The sequence below is a fragment of the Labeo rohita genome, chromosome 6 (assembly GCF_022985175.1).
Source record: "Labeo rohita strain BAU-BD-2019 chromosome 6, IGBB_LRoh.1.0, whole genome shotgun sequence".
Taxonomy (NCBI): domain Eukaryota; kingdom Metazoa; phylum Chordata; class Actinopteri; order Cypriniformes; family Cyprinidae; genus Labeo; species Labeo rohita.
In genome coordinates, this window is record NC_066874.1 from 10,620,209 (window position 1) to 10,637,676 (window position 17,468).

General features: G+C 37.0%; 1 protein-coding gene across 16 annotated transcripts in view; it reads right to left on the bottom strand.

Annotated features, from left to right (window-relative positions):
• lrrfip1b (leucine rich repeat (in FLII) interacting protein 1b) overlaps positions 1-17,468 on the bottom strand; it is a 39,361-nt gene that overhangs the window by 21,183 nt on the left and 710 nt on the right. The window lies entirely within an intron of this gene.

The window sequence follows — 17,468 nt, forward strand, 5'->3', positions numbered from 1 at the left end:
AGAAAAAAGGCTGCTCAGCAACCCGAATGACGTACCATGTTGTTAAGCTTTATTATCTATCATCATAAAAATGGCACTTTTAAGAGGTCCTTACACTTACTATGTGTTATCTACAGCTATGGTTCTTGTTTTTTGTGCAAAAACAAAAACTGTTCTTAAAAATAATACATTACAATCTTTCTAATATTACCATGAAATGTAAACACAACATTGGCTTCCCTTCATGGTTTCTATGGTGTATGGTTTATAAATGTCTCTTGAAGTTGCGAATTTCAATGTCAGCATGCTCTTGGCAGCCAATAATTTGCTTCAGAAAACGCAAACCATATTTATCGCTGTTGCAAGTGAACCCATATTTAATGAGTGCCTGGGTTATATTATATAAGATTTTCCCCTTTGTTCTTTGTCTGAATATGTGAAATTAAAATTGGTCTTTGTTTACCAGATATTACTTAATATTTACTAAACTGTGTTCTTCCCTCAAATGGCACAAACAAATGCAAGCTTTATTACATAATATTTTTAACAAATACAAACCTCCCTAAATAGTGTTATTATGCATGTCAGTTTTGTTTAATGTCATATTTACTTTAAACAAACTCCTATCCAAACAGAGCAGATGCTGTTTTTTTAATAACAAAGTGCAGAAAACAGAACACAAACAAATTTCTAAAGAAAAGCAACATAAGAGAAATTGCATTCAATGTGTTCAGTCTGCACAAAAAGCATTATTGACATTCTAAAATTGTTTGGAATTCCAATTTTAAGCACAATACACTTCCAGTGATTTTAGTAGAGTTCTGGTGTAAGTATTTCTCTGCAAGTCACTCAACCAGAGGTGGTGTTGTTAACTTTGTTTTTGCTATGGAAACTATGTGATAATTTATGACTCACTAGGGGGCAGTGTTTTCAATTCACTATTACAAGATAGTGAACAAATTACTCAAGCATTTCCTTCACACTGGTTTAACCACTGGTAAACTAGTACACTATATAGTTGCTGTCAATACTCATATACAGTATAATCATTGTTTGAGAGCCTAGTCAAAATGTCCATTTATTATATTGGTATGTTACATTTGTAATAATAAATGTGAGAATGTTTTCTAATCTGACCTAAAATGAGTTTGACCTTTGTTGTCTGTAGTTTCTCTGTACATCCATATAGACAACATGTATAATGCACTGTATGAAGTCTGGCTAAATCTCTGACACATTGGTCAGAATAACAAGCTTGCCAAGCGCAACAAACAGACTGTTAGAAAGCTGCTCTGGTTCTTTTGTCTGAACAAGTCACAACTCATTGAATAAGGGGCTTCAGACAAGCCTCTGCCCTAGATCCTGCCAACCACGTCCAACGGCCTGTCAACAACGTGCAGAGAGCTGGAGAGTTTACACTGCTCTGCAGAGCAACTCCCACAAGCTACTGACTATCACAGATTATCAAAACAATGGTAATGACAGAAAAAACATTGCTGAAATATAAACTGTGCAATTTTACTTGTAAATTATCTTTCACTGAGAAAAAAGTTTGATATACACAAAATAGTCTGCCTAGCAACAAGACAAACACTGCAATAATATTACAGTAATATTACTAATGAAGTCCCCTGAGGTCATTTTTAACCACAATCTAGAAAGAAGGAGTCCACAGTGTGATAAGAGAGAAGCAGCTTTGCTTTCAATAAAGGCCTGATAAATTCAATAAACATGTGCAATAAATTTAAATTTAAAATGTGTGTGTGTGTGGGTTTGGTTTATATCTCTTGGTGGGGACTTAAACCTAAATACACACACACTCACGGGGACTTGTGTCAAGTTGGGGACCTAAATTGAGGTCCCTATGGCTACAAAAGCTTTTAAATCATACAGAATGAGTATTTTTGAGAAAGTAAAAATGCAGAAAGTTTCCTGATGGGTAGGTTTAGGTTTAGGGTTTGTGTAGGGCAGGGGTGCCCAAACCGGTTCCTGGAGATCGACTTTCCTGCAGAGTTTAGTTCCAACCCTAATCAAACACACCTGTCTGTAATTATCAAGTGCTCCTTGAGATCCTAATTAGCTGGTTCAGGTGTATTTGGTCAGGGTTGGAGCTGAACTCTGCAGGAAAGTCGATCTCCAGGACCAGGGTTGAGCACCCCTGGTGTAGGGTGATAGAAAATATGGTTTGTACAGTATAAAAACCATTATTCCATGGTCTGTCAGAATACTGGATTTTGATTGGCTGGCAGGTATGCAGTAAAACTGTTTAATGCACAGGTAGTTCGAAGTCAGTTTAATCACTGTTCTATATTAATGTGTTGCTTTAATTGATGCACACAAGCGCACACACAGAGAGAGAGCGAAAAAGAGAGAGGTCAGAGATCACATAGCGCTGCTTACGTACATACAAACATGCAAGCTTGTTGTCAACGCTTCCCCATGATTCTGATTAATAAAATAGCCGGGATACTAGATCGCTACATTATATTGCTCAACAGTGCAGTGGTAAAATCGCTGTTTTTTAATTCATTATTTGTTTGCAGAGAGACGCGCATGATGCACAGCAGGTAGGTATGCACACACAACTGTCATCTCTCCCTCTCTCGCTCTCAATCGTTTGATAATTATTTGAAATAAATGCTATAATTTGTTCAAATAAATGTGATCTTACCGCACTATTTAATCCTTGTGTCTGATTTGAAGCGGGCAGAATGCAAGAGTTAAAACTGTCGTTTTTACACATATGATCAAATATTGCACTGCAAAGAGCAATACTAGTTTTAACTTGTCTGTAACTTGGCAAATGACCATGGAATAAGTGGGATAATCAATGGCTTGCCATGCATTAAATGATTTTAAATACAATTCATGTTGAGTGGTAATTTCCCCCCTCATCGTGCATTTAAAATCCTTTAATGCACAACAAGCCGTTGATTAACCCTTACTTACCCTTATGGAGAATCCCTACAAGGATAGCTGACCAGACGTGTGTGTGTGAAAACAAAAAATTACTTGCCAATGGTGAATTTATTGCCAAGGAGTGATGGCTATAAAGTCAAGGTAGCACTAATGTTGCATACAATACACAGTGAATGTGACAAGAATACAAAATATCGGCCCACTGTACATAGTGCAACAGTTTGATGAGCATGTATGTTGAGGGATGGCTGAAGTACCGTCTATATCCACTTCTCACAAACTGACCATTATGCTCATTTTTACGTATACAAATCCATGCTTCACAGATCTCACAGTTTGAAAGATTGCAAGGTTTGTGAATTTGTTAATTAGATGTTCAAAATAAATTGTTTAAATTATAGAAATGCATATTTATTGATAATAGATAATTAAGTTTTATAGACATTTAGGACTAATAATAGAATTCGTAAAAGGTTTACTTGTTTAACAGGTAAAACAGAGAGACACTAAACTAATGAAAATGAAGAATGGGAGCTAAAGTTTAGGCTCTGATGTTCTCAGCGCTGTCAAAATAAAAGTCCCATTCCAATACATTGGCCAAACTGAAAAACATATCAGCTGACGCCAATAAAAATTTGCAAATAATCAATGATATATCTGTCACGGTTGTAGCAGGCAGGCAGGCAGATGATGATTGGAGAATGAAGCTTTAAACAATATGATTTTAATAATAACTGAGAAACAGGGAGTACACACAACTAATAATGACTGAGAACAGATGAAGACTACTGGAGAACTGAAGGTTTAAGAAGGGGAGCAATAAAAGGAACTAACAAGTTAATTAAACACAGGTGAACAGAATAACAATCAACAAAGGAAAACTAGGTCACAGGGGAATAAGCCAACTGAAAACTCAATGAACACAAGGACAAGAACTAAACAAAACCCTGACAATATCAGCCAGTTTTTATTATTTATTTTTTTGTTATTTCTTCATTTATTTATGTGGTATAACCATAAAAAATAAAGGTAATTGTGACTTTTTATCCCACAATTCAACTGATAATTAGTTGTATGGGGACCAAAACTCAGAGATCTTCAGGTTTCAGCGCCATAGAGAATCACTGCAAGATCCAATGCTTTCATCAGTTTGATGGCATTAATGCTACAAAAATGGTAAAACGTTGTGCCTGGGATACTTGTAACACTGATTCCAGATATCCAGATTATTAATTTTATTATACAATATTCACTTTCTGGTTGTCATACTCTGATTAAATTACAACTTTCATCTGCTTAAGCAGGATGTTAATGTATCTCTGGCTAAAACTAGCTAATGTTAAAGTTAGTGAGTCCATGCTAAAGTAGAAACCTAAATAGCTAACTGTTCTTACATCATGTGTAGGTCAAAAACACATAAACAAAGGTCTACATTTCAGTGTTTCTCAATATTAAACTAGTTAAATGTAAATTAATTTAATTTTACACGGCGGTACATGAACAATGTTGGATGCTGTCATCTGTGATTGTGACGACCGTAACATGAGGCTTCTCCCATTTGCATTGCGATCTCTAAACCCTCGTTTCCAAATTACATTTTTTCCAATTTATAAATCACTCCATGGCATATTTAAATCCAAGAGGTGGACCTTCTGTGTCCAAAATGTATCAAAACATCTTGGAACAAGGTTTTCGTACTGATAGCTGTCATTGAAAGACAGTTTGCAACTCTGTTTGTTTGTCCGAGTGACCAACAGTAACTAAGGGGGGCAGGGTTTACCGATGGGTCAATTTTTGACTTTATAACATGCAATTGCGAATTGTTAGGCCAGAATTGTGAGATATAAACTCAAAGAATTGTACTTTAGTCAAAATTGGGAGATAAAAAGTCGTAATATTCAGTGATGGAAACAGGCTTTCATATAATCATGTAAATAATCCATGTGGACATTATGTTCATTATCAATATTAACTAAATTAACAGAAAATGAATAACCTAGCTAGTCAACAGGTGTGTGTTAAACGACAGTTTTAGGCTGAAGAATCTAACAGCCAATATTAAAGAAGAAACAAAAGATCCCAACCATAGCCTGAGCAATGTAATTCCAAAAGTTTCCATGGCAGATTGTCTGCTGAAATACCGCACCAATAAAGAGTAGTTACCTTCTAAACACATCCACATGCCAGAGGACTGCACAGGTCAAAACACTTTCATCAGTGACTCAGCATGGGACACATGTGTATGTGATAAACTGGTGCTTTATCAGTCATCCCAGACTTGTGTACATTCTCCAGTGCTTTTTGTTGGTTTTGTGTGTTAGTGCAGAGCTAAATTGTAGAGAAATAACATTATTACTCCTAATGCAATATTCAGCTTCTTTAATTATAAAAGGCTCCAGCTTCACTGACTGTCGCAGCTGTCATACATGAATGATTTTGAACGCACTAAATCTTCTCTCCGATATACTCTACCAAAAAGAAGAATGAAAGCAGTCAGTGCAATCTGCGTTTTCTTCACTGGCTGGATTCCCTCACTGGGAGAGCTAAATTTTGAGTTTTAATGTTTAGTTTCTGGTTTCGTTAAACACCGCTGTGTAAAAACAGGCTACAAGTCACTGCTATTAGAGGGATTTGAGGTTCTGTGAGGAGAAGACAGAGTGCCTGTCCTAGATCAAGAAGGAGCGTGGCAGAATCTGACAGATGTTCCTTTCCTCCTCAGCTGTGTCAGGACCCCACAGGCCTCCCTATGGAACCATAAGGAACTAGATTCTTTCTGCGCCAGGAAAGAGATCAACTCTGCGAACTCACATAAGAGCAAAAGGACAATTCAGTGCTACAGTACCATTTAAAAGTTTGGGTTGTTGAAGAAACTGAAAGCAGTTTTAAAGAAATCAAAACTTTTATTAAAAAAGGATGATTCACATTAACTGAAAGTGGTAGTAAAGACAGTGATATATATATTTCAAATAAATGCTGCTCTTCATGTATGAAGGTTTCCACAAAAATCAACATTGATAATAATAAGAAATAATTAAAATCAGCAAACTAGATAAAGACTGGAGTAATGTTCACTGAAATATCAGTTTTGCCATCCATCACAGGAATAAATAAAACTTTAGAATATATTAGAATGGAATTTTTTGCTCAGAACTGCTTGATACAAACTCGTAATTCTGACTTTTTTCTCAGAATTGTAAGATATAAACTAGCGATTGCAAGTTATAAAGTCAGAACTGCATGAAATAAACTCGCAGTTGCAAGTTATAAAGTCAGAATTGTCTTTATCTCACAATTCTGATTTTATTTCTCGCAATTGCAAGTTTATATCAAGCAATTTTGAGAAACAAATTCAGAATTTTGAGTTTATATCTCGCAATTCTGACTTTATAACTCACAGTTGCAAGTTTATATCTTGCGATTTCGGGGTGGGGTGGGGGGGTGAATTGTGAGATAAAAAGTCGCAATTACCTTTTTAAAATGTTTATTTAGTTGCGGAAATGGGCTTCCATAGAAAACAGTTATTATAATTATACACTATATTGCCAAAAGTATTCGCTCACCCATCCAAATAATCAGAATCAGGTGTTCCAATCACTTCCATGGCCACAGGTGTATAAAATCAAGCACCTAGGCATGCAGACTGTTTTTACAAACATTTGTGAAAGAATGGGTCGCTCTTAGGAGCTCAGTGAATTCCAGCGTGGAACTGTGATAGGATGCCACCTATGCAACAAGTCCAGTCGTGAAATTTCCTCGCTCCTAAATATTCCACAGTCAACTGTCAGCTGTATTATAAGAACGTGGAAGCGTTTGTGAACGACAGCAACTCAGCCACGAAGTCGTAGGCCACGTAAACTGATGGAGCGGGGTCAGCGGATGCTGAGGCGCATAGTGCCAAGAGGTCGCCAACTTTCTGTCAATCACTACAGACCTCCAAACTTCATGTGGCCTTCACATTAGCTCAAGAACAGTGCGCAGAGAGCTTCATGGAATGGGTTTCCATGGCCAAGCAGCTGCATCCAAGCCATACATCACCAAGTGCAACGCAAAGCGTCGGATGCAGTGGTGTAAAGCATGCCGCCACTGGACTCTAGAGTTCTCTGGAGTGATGAATCGCGCTTCTCCATCTGGCAATCTGATGGACGAGTCTGGATTTGGCAGCTGCCAGGAGAACGGTACTTGTCTGACTGCATTGTGCCAAGTGTAAAGTTTGGTGGAGGGGGGTTGGGGTGTGGGGTGTGGGGTGTGGGATTGTTTTTCAGGAGCTGGGCTTGGCCCCTTAGTTCCAGTGAAAGAAACCCTGATTGCTTCAGCATACCAAGACATTTTGGACAATTCCATGCTCCCAACTTTGTGGGAACAGTTTGGAGCTGGCCCTTTCCTCTTCCAACATGACTGTGCACCAGTGCACAAAGCAAGGTCCATAAAGACATGGATGACAGAGTCTGGTGTGGATGAACTTGACTGGCCTGCACAGAGTCCTGAACTTAACCCGATAGAACACCTTTGGTATAAATTAGAGCGGAGACTGAGAGCCAGGCCTTCTCGTCCAACATCAGCGTGTGACCTCACAAATGCGCTTCTGGAAGAATGGTCAAAAATTCCCATAAACACACTCCTAAGTCAAGGCAGGTGAGCAAATTTTTTTTGGTAATATAGTGTATTTCACAAAATTAATCCTTACTGTATTTTTGATCAAATAAATGCAGACTTGATAAGCATAAGAGACTTCTTTTAAAAACATTAATAAAACTTTTGAACATTTAAATAAAATAAAAAATATAAATATGATGTATTTCTTGCCAGGAAAAAAAGAAAAGAAATCTAGTTTCTAGATAAAAAGAGTTTAAAATCTAGTTGGGAAATGTGTGCATCCACACTCGGTTTCAGTAAATATTCATTTATGTATTTATATATCAGTTTAATATAATGTTTAAAGTGAGCAAACATAGGGCGCTGTGTCTTTTTTAATAAAACATTCACTAGTAAATGGGTGGTTTAAATAAACACATTACAATTGACTCAGTTGCTTGTCATGTTTTGCTGTGTGAAGCAAGATGTCTGTCATAATCCAACATACCACATAAATAGGAAGAGTTTAATCTTCATAGATTAAGGAATAATCATTCGACAACTTGCACTTAGCCTGTACTTGGCATTAAATTGCAAGATGTACTTTTGGGACTGTGTGTATATTTGCATGTGCAAATCTCTTCCAACCATTCACAGAGCTCCAAGAAGGGAGAAAGGTAAAATTGATTCAAACTGCCACAGTGAAACTCCTGAATATCTGAGATCAAACTCACGCTTTGGCAACCGCATGTGAATTAACTTTACCTCACAATCCGCTCATGGGCAGACCAGCTCAGAATAGACTCTCTTTCAATTAGACAATCCAATAACAAAATCGCATAGCCCTGATACAGTCTTGATCTATTTCTAGAGAACTCCTAGCATGGCAACATTGAGTCAGTTTGATATACAATCCACATGGCAGAATGAAGTAGGCAGTTGTGGTTCAGGCCCCAAGCATTTTAACTTACACTCCGGGTGTCTTTGGAGACCATGAGCACACATAGCGTTAGGCTCCAAAGCAAACAAGCCTGCATGTCACAGCCATATTTAACATATGTGGCTCGGTGCAAGACTGCAAAATGAACTTTGCATAGGGACTGATGGAACAAACAACAAGAGCGTTCCTCCTCCTCCACAGTCTTGCGGAGGGGTTAATTTGAATATCAAGCATGCTGACTCATGCTTCACCCAGATCACAAATGTGTGCGTGTGTGTGTGTGTGATATAATACTGTGTGTAATTTGCTAGGAAAATGTAAGCAGATTAAGAAGAAAAAAAAACGACTGGGGAAATAATAAAGAATTTTGTGTGCCATATTTCAGGACAAAAATATTTAATGACTCTAAACTTGTCATATGGCTGAACCATTAATATTAAAAAAATATATTATTAAAAATATTTATAATATTAATATTATAATAGTATTTTTTTATCATCACCTTTTCATTTTTCATCATCTTTACACCATGAGTAGGTGTAAGCGTACACATCTTAAATATTTTTTTTGAAAACAAATCTTTTCCTAAGACATTTTTACAAGTTTCATGATTTTTACAACATGAACTAGCCCTGTGATGTCATAGAAAGTTAAGATATCACCTATTTTAGAAGACACTGACATAACAGATTAATGACATAAGTCACAATGTGTATATATGTATATATATATATATATATATATATACATACATATATATATATATATATATATATATATATATGTGTGTGTGTGTGTGTGTGTGTGTGTGTGTGTGTGTGTGTGTTAAACAGTAAAAAAAGTATAAATATATACATTTATACAAAAAGTATATATGAAGATTTTCAGATGCAAAAGCCTCTAAATCCATATATATATAAATATTTTCAAATTTATAAGACAAACATTTGTTCTTGTTTTCAGCTGATTATTTAATCAGTTATTTATCAACAGAGTTGGATAGATTACTTACAAATTGTAATCCGTTACAGATTACAAATTACATGACAAAAATTGTAGTCATTAACGTAATGCATTATATTACACATTCTAGGTAATGTAATCAGACTACTCTTAGATTACTCTTAGATTACATTTGACCTAGTCTCGTGTAGCCAGACCTTCAGATTTACGGTAGAAGGTCTGGGAACTTTGGCCACTTTGAATGGCCAAGGCCCGCCCAAGAGGCCAGGTAAAACAACCAATCGCAGTTTGTTTTGAGTCGCGTCATGTTTAGGGGCGTGGAAATTACAGACTGGTGTGTAAAACTCTCGGACATATTTGAAAGATTCTATGCCGCAAACTTTACATTTTTCACATACTTTTGAAAATCCAGCGTTAGTTGGATCCTGATAAGTGCTTGTTGTCACAGTAGTAAACACGACAGCTTTCTTCCTTCATGAGGGAGTTTGGCACCACAGCATTTTGGTTTCCAGGTGGAACGCTAAAGAACGCAACACACACGTCTCCAGAAATCCTGTACAATCTAACAAATCCGATGACGATTCAGAAACTCCTGAAGTGTTACCACTTTTGTGTGCCGTATGCATCAGACGTTCAGCCAACAGTCCATGGGCGTGATGTCTGAGGCTGAGACTACTTTTGACCTTACTTGTTTATCACATTGATTTAAACAGGATAATCTTGTACCATAATGATGTAAAAATAAACTGGGGTTTGTAAAGGAACTGCAGGGGGTTTGTGAGTTTAATGAAAGACTAACAAGCAATTAAAACATAAAAACGTCAAACTAAAATAAATCATTTTAAAATAACAATCAGAATAATACACTTAATAAAAAAGATATAGTTTATGTTTATCTGCAAGCCATATGACCATTAACCAAGGTCAGAGAACCATGAACATGCAAATGTGATACATAATTATTAAAATATGTATTTTAAAATCTCAGGGGTTCCTTAAAGGAGTCACTGATTATGATTTTACTTTTTTAACTTTAGTTAGTGTGTAATGTTGCTGTTGGAGCGTAAACAACATCTGCAAAGTTACAACGCTCAAAGTTCAATGCAAAGGGAGATATTGTCTTTTACAGAATTGCTAACTGACCACCCCTTTAAAGTAAATATATTAGGTGAAAGAGGTTCAGATGACAAAAAGTTTAAGAATGTCTGCAAATAAGAAATAACGAGAATTTGTGCATTTTAATGAGTTTGAAAGACAAAAGCCTTTCAATAATACATAATAATACATGGTTAAATAATCTACTGAATGATAATTCAAATACAAATAAATGTTTTCATCAGCAGTTGATGCAATGTTGAAACACTTCTTAAACCGGAAATGATTTTTATAAATCCACTGATCAAAAGCCACCTGACTAATGACTAGTCTGTGTGAATGTCAACACACATGACTTTCTGAGTGTATATAAGTGGAAGATTATTTAGAAAGGAACATTTAAAACATAAAAAAGAGGAATTAGACAGAATCAATAAATTATGAATAATTGACTACTAATGTGTGAATAATATGTAATCATGTAATAAAAAAGTAACTGTAGTCTGATTACGATTATTTTATTTTATTTTTTTTGTAATATGATTATGTAATCCAGATTGCGGTTAATCAGTTACTGCCCAGCTCTGTTCATCAAATAATACTGATGAGAAAATATATCTACAAATTCCTACTAAGGTGCCTGGACAGCAGTAGTCCTCTGCAACTAAGCACTCAGAATTGGCCTGCAAAATGGGAAATTACACTGCGTAAATTGCGTACAGCTCTAAAGTCATCTGATTATCTGTGGCAGTACCTGATTTGCATAATTCTGTTGGTAAATCAACTTCTAAAACAATAGAGTTAGCAAATAAACAACCATTAAACTATGTGGTCACATAAACTGGTTTGACAGAGATTCTGAGCAAATGTAATAAACAATTATAGGTAACGAGTTGTTTTTGTTTTCCAGGTGACAGTGCAGGACACTAGATGGTCATGGAGAGTAGCTCCAGACTAATCTGCTTTTAGAGCGCAATGCAGGCTCATAACACATCACTTCCTGTCTGCTCCTCACCTCAGTCTACCCAGCAACTTAATCGCAGGCTTACTGCAACCCCCCTCACACGCTCACTCGCAATGGCCTACAACATCAGCTTCGCCTCCCGCTGCACCACAGAGAGCAGAATAGGCTGATATATGACCTTGCATGACTAACAAAAAAACTGCCTGTGCATTCCTGGCACTTCACACTGGAGGTCTCTCTCTGTTAAACTGTCATCAGTAGCCCTGAAAGGGAATACATTTCGGATGACTGTGGAGTTTCAATGAAAGCAGCCAAAATGATACACAGTAGTGAGGCTCCTCGAGGGGCGATTAACACAGGATGTTGTGGAAAGGCTTAAAGGATGCAGGTCAGTGGGTGGTGGCTGGCCAATCTGTTGCTGCAGTGGGGCAGGGGCTAAGTACTCCTCTGCTACTAGGTCAGCTAAATTCCCTCCCCTGGTGAGCGAAAAACCGCACCTTTCTGCAACAATAACTGTCAAAAATACTATCCTAAACCTTTGTGGTCTACCTCCAAATCCACACATTGCTGATATAACGCTGCATTAACTGTCCAGTAAAAGTTTGCTGGAGTGTGCATCGTGCTTCTGCAAAGTGGGCGGTCGTGAGATCCCTAAAATATCCAATTGGACGTTCCACGGTCTCACAGGCACACGAGCCATGGCAGGTCCGCAAGACCATAAGTACATATCAAGAGCGCCATTTGGAACAAAGCCTAAGACGTACAGCCCTAAAGGCTTTCTGCTTCCTGTCTCGGGAGTCGGAAAATACAACGGCAGTAAGTGGAAAAAGAGACGAATGTGAATGGAGTCCAAGGTTCCAATGGACTCCACATGCTGTGACTGAGGTAGACGTTAAATTTGGATCATGAGATGTGATTTCTGCTTCTGTGCAACTAAGACACAGTCTTCCACTTGGAAGATCTTCCACTTAGAAAGAGGTTGGTCATAGAGTTCAAATAACATCCACTTGATTATCAGCAATCAAAATGCATTTTGCTCCATTCTTCTGGAGGGGTAAGACAGGGTAAGTAGCCACACCAATATTGGCAAAGAAGGCCTCAAGTGGCATTTTGTAACTAGTGTTATTATTTTTTGGCAAATGCCCAAATCCACTATAATTTTAAAAATAATACTGTTTTTGTGTCATGGAATGTGGTTTTATGAGTTTTTTTTTAGGTGAAAACGTACTTGTTTGGACTTTATATATGCAGCTTTTTAATAAAGATAATGTCTATTTGAACATCTGCTTCAGAGTTTTAAGTGATGTGAGCTCCAGTTACTAGTTACTTTGGATATAGAAATTAACTGATTTCCACAGGCGCATTTCTTCATTTCTTACTTGAGGGCAATTTTATAACTACCTTAACTCATGTAACTCATTAAAGGTTGAAGCTGCAATGTCATGCAATGGCAGTTTGTTGTTTATGCTGATGAGAAAATTAGTGAATACATATTCATCAGAACTCAGTCAATGAATGCGCATAACTCTGAACACTGAAAAACTCCGGAGTTCTCCGCAGTGACGAATCAAAACGTCTCTGATTGGATATTGCATTTATAAGCCCATCAGAAACATGTGTGATTGGTTATAATGCTCAACGCTGCAAAAAAGGATTGCAATGTAATACAGCAAATCTATTATACATGATATCCGTTTGGATCGACACTTTTCATTTATTTCACTTCATACATTTCAGGTGACAGTCTATCTAGCTTACCACTACTACAATATTACTTAAATGAAATCAAATGTATACCTGTGAAATCATTCATAGACAGCACACGCGGTGTTCAACTAATAAAGATCCTCATTGCAGGCCAACAGTATAATTTGCAGATTTTACTTCATTGAACTGTAGATCTTTATGTTCTCTGTGTTCTTAAATTACCTGGAACGAATGAGAAACCACTTCAGATGATTCATTACATGCAGGGAACTGAACACATCATTCAAAGTGATTTGCGAACCAATTCAGACTGTTTTGCAAGCTTGTCTGTTCAAGGCTTTGAAAAGAATCGACTCAAAAGAGTGATTCATTCATGAATGGAGCATCGTTCATTCCCGAGATAAAAGAGACAGCGTGCTTGGAATAAACTATGCATTTCTAGATGTATTGCATAAAAATTAAGCAATAAAAAGAAAACACCACCCAGTGTAGCAAAGTAAAAGTAATAGTTTTTCATTAGAAATGTACTTGAGTTAAAGTAAAAGTACCTATCTTTAAATCTACTCTTAAAAGTACACATTTTCCAAAAATTTACTCAAGTAAGTGTAACGGAGCAAATGTTCTGCTCTATAGTGATTAAACATGAGATGTAATTTGTTTTGGGTAAATCTAACAAGCAGTCTTAGGTCTCATTAATCGATTATTTGTTCCAGAGCAAATAGATTTGGCTGAGGGCAAAATCTCATCACGTTATATTTGATGTAACATTAATGCTGTATATCAGAGTGCTGCCTTTGTAATTTGATTGAATTGCCTAGCAACTTTTATTATGCTGATTTTAGTTATATTATTCCACCATTAGATGGCGACAAGAGACTGTTTTTATGTGTGACTCAGCAGTAAAGACTTTTATATTGAAAGAGACTAAAACAGGGTTGTAAACAAGGAAGTTATTTTTACTTTCAACAACAGCTTGTACGACGCAGCCAAAAAATGCACTAAGCAGCGCTGTCATCAGAAATCACCCTTAACAGATGAAAGGATAGTACAACAAAGATATCGCTTTCTTCAGTGGACATTCTAACTAATGTTTTATTGTGAATATGAGATTGATCTGAAGTTGAATGCTGAATCAAATGCAGGTAATGACACTCACTCAGTCCATGTACATCTGCTAATACTCTACATAATACAGTAAGCTTTTAATGCAGTAATACAATAAGTTTTCAATAAAGCAACTCAACATTCTTTTGTTTTAAAATTAGTAATGGAGGATTGGGCTCAGCTGTTAACTTGTCAAACTTAGATTTGAATTTGTGGCAGAAGTAGTTCTGCCCAAAAGAGGGTTTTTTAAAAACACTCTGCTGTTGTTTCCTATGTATTTACATACTCATGCCTTTGAACTGTTGTATAAATGCAATATCACACTTGCAGGCTGTGATTACTACATAATTACAGCATAATCACAGCTGCACCAATATACAGCCATATCGCACTGCTACAAGTGTGATACTGCTCATATTTGCCATCTTTCATTACTAGAAAGAAACATCAGTTTTATTTCACTTGTTGGGGCTCAAAACTTAATAAAAAAGTCAATGATATTTGTGGAACGTCAATAAAAGCTTTACTGACATTTAGTAATTGTACAGCAATTATCCAGAAGAAAAAAAAAAGTTTTGTTTCTGGACTGCTGATTTGTTCAACTGAGACATTAGCAATAGGCACAAATGTTGCTAAAATTCACATAGCCCAAATTCTTATGGGTGGGCCCGTCTCCCCTGGGCCCAGTAAATGACTTTAGAGCCAGCCGTCTTCCCCACGCTAGTTTGTACCATTTTTATGACTGCAATGTGATGAACAGACCAAACCATCACTGTACATTAAAAGAGAGAGTGAGCAGCTGAGACACATGCTACAAAGAAGCCAAAAAGTCTACTGACACATTATACCAAGGAAATAAAACCATTGAATTAACTATAATATGTGTGGGAAAGACTATGGAAAGACTTTCACATGATTGCCAAGGCAAAAACGAAAGCTCCATTCCGATCACACTGAAATAAAGTACTAAAGAACCCCGCTTCTGCTGCAAACAAACAGAGGAAAGAAAGGTGGTCAAGTTTCTACAGAGATTGGCTGTTCTGTAATGCTTTTTCCTTGGCATAGTTGTTCCCTAATGCCTGGTGTATAAAAAAAGCTCTGCTGGCAGAGATGTTGATTATACTCATTACAGACGAACCTTGTAAGTGCTACATAGCTATCTGACTGGCCCAGCATCTTAATGACTCCATATCACACTGCACACCTACTTCATGCCTAAACACAGCTGTCTAATAGGTTGCTATGTGACCGTGTCTCTCCTGTCAAATACAAAGTGTTTAGGTATATGTTTAAAAGATTAGTTCACCCAAGCATTATTTCCAAACCCGAACTTTTCTCCAGGGAACACAAAAAAAAAATGTTTAATAACATACTTTTTTCCATCAATTATAATGACTGTGGAGAGGAAGCTTCAATTGCAAATCTTTGATAGTCTCAAGTGTGCTGTTGCAACTGGATCATTGAGTCTGCATGTCCCGAAAGCATCATAAGCCTAAGCAGATCATAGAAACCATTTGCACCATTGGTTTCTACGATCTACTTAGGCTTACAATGCTTTTGAGAAATGGAGCACAGATCAGTCTAGTGAACAAATAGGACACCCTTTAGGTTTTGTGAACTGGATCAAGTCAGTCACTGAAAAGATGAGACTTCAATGCATTCTTAAATCATTTCAGTGCCAATAAAAACTTTAACCGACGTGCATTATTGCTTCAGTTGTTCATAAATCGGATAGGCAATGTGTATGTAATGTTTTTCAATAAATGACAGCTTAAATATCTGCCTGTAATTGGAAAAAAGTTCACAAATCAACATGGAGCCTGTTGAGCTTTCATTATTTTGAAAATAGTGGCCAGTATATATTTCAAAAACTCACCTCTGGTGTTAAACAGAAGAGAAAAAACGTACGTAAGTTTGGAATGGCACGAAGATGGGAAAATAATAACTAAATTTTAATTTTTGGTTAACCTATTCCTTTAACTTTGACTTATTACTCCCTAGCTTTAGCATCATGACTGATTGTGCAGTTTCTATGAGGAAGCAGAACAAGAAGAAAGGAAAAACATTTGAGGAAGTTGAGTTTATTCTACTCTTCAGGGACTGATTCATCCTGTAAGAGGGGTGGTGAGTTTAATAGTGGGTGGGTACAGAGTTTTACAAGAACACAAGCACCAGAGGGCAAATGATGCAAAGTATCATTAATTTTTCCATCATTTGCTGGAGCTGGAGACTAAATATCTATGATGCATTTCCACACCACACCCAAAGACTTTCCCTATTAAGGGCACCAGCTAAGCATCAAGATAATGTCAAGGTCAAGCAGAAGAAAGAAGTGTGTTAGTAAAAAGTGTGGATTCTTCAGTGAGGAAATGCTTGTGGTCAGTTAATCTAAAAGGTCACAGAGGAATTTAAGTGAACCAGAAAACCTGAATATTGTTGTAAAGAACTAGTACCACTAAACACAAACCTTTTGAAACATAAGGTATAAGATTACTTCACTTACCAATAAAACAATATCAATTAACTGTTTAATAATAATAGATGAGTACAAATACAACCATGCACCATTTGTTTTATGCATTTATGACACACATTCTCCTTTCAATAAGAAACCTAGCTGTCCCTGTCTGCTTTTCATTAAGAACTGAAAACCGAACGATTGCAGGACAATGCTGGATCACATATGGCAGAGTATTTAAGCGATCAGCAAAATTTGAGCTCTGTGTGTTTTAAAATACATCCCCGAGGCCATTCAGGCCATTTACTGGGTGTGATGTGCCGCATCAGAGCAGCTTCTGACGTCAGCAGTCTGGGACGACTTCTCTCAGCTTTTTCGTTTGATCTTTGCTTCGTGACGTCACGCCGCTGTGCAGGTATCCAAACATGAAGATGCTGTTGCTCAACTGCACTAACGCTATTTGTATGTGGATTGATTAACCTACAACTTAAGTCTTTCAAACATGTAGGTCATGCTAGCAACAATGCCTTGATTCAGACTGCGACGAATAATGTGGTTTTGTCATTCACAAGCGCTTAATAATTGGGAGGGGAAGGGGTACAATGCTTCCCATTCACATTATTAAAGGACACGAGCGTCATCATATCCGTGTACATTTTTCTGCATGCGGGAAATGGGGAGTAAGGACCGCACAACCGACAAAACCCCTTTTTATTATTCAGCAAAATCATTGGGGATTCCCATTAAGACTTACATTTTAAGAACTC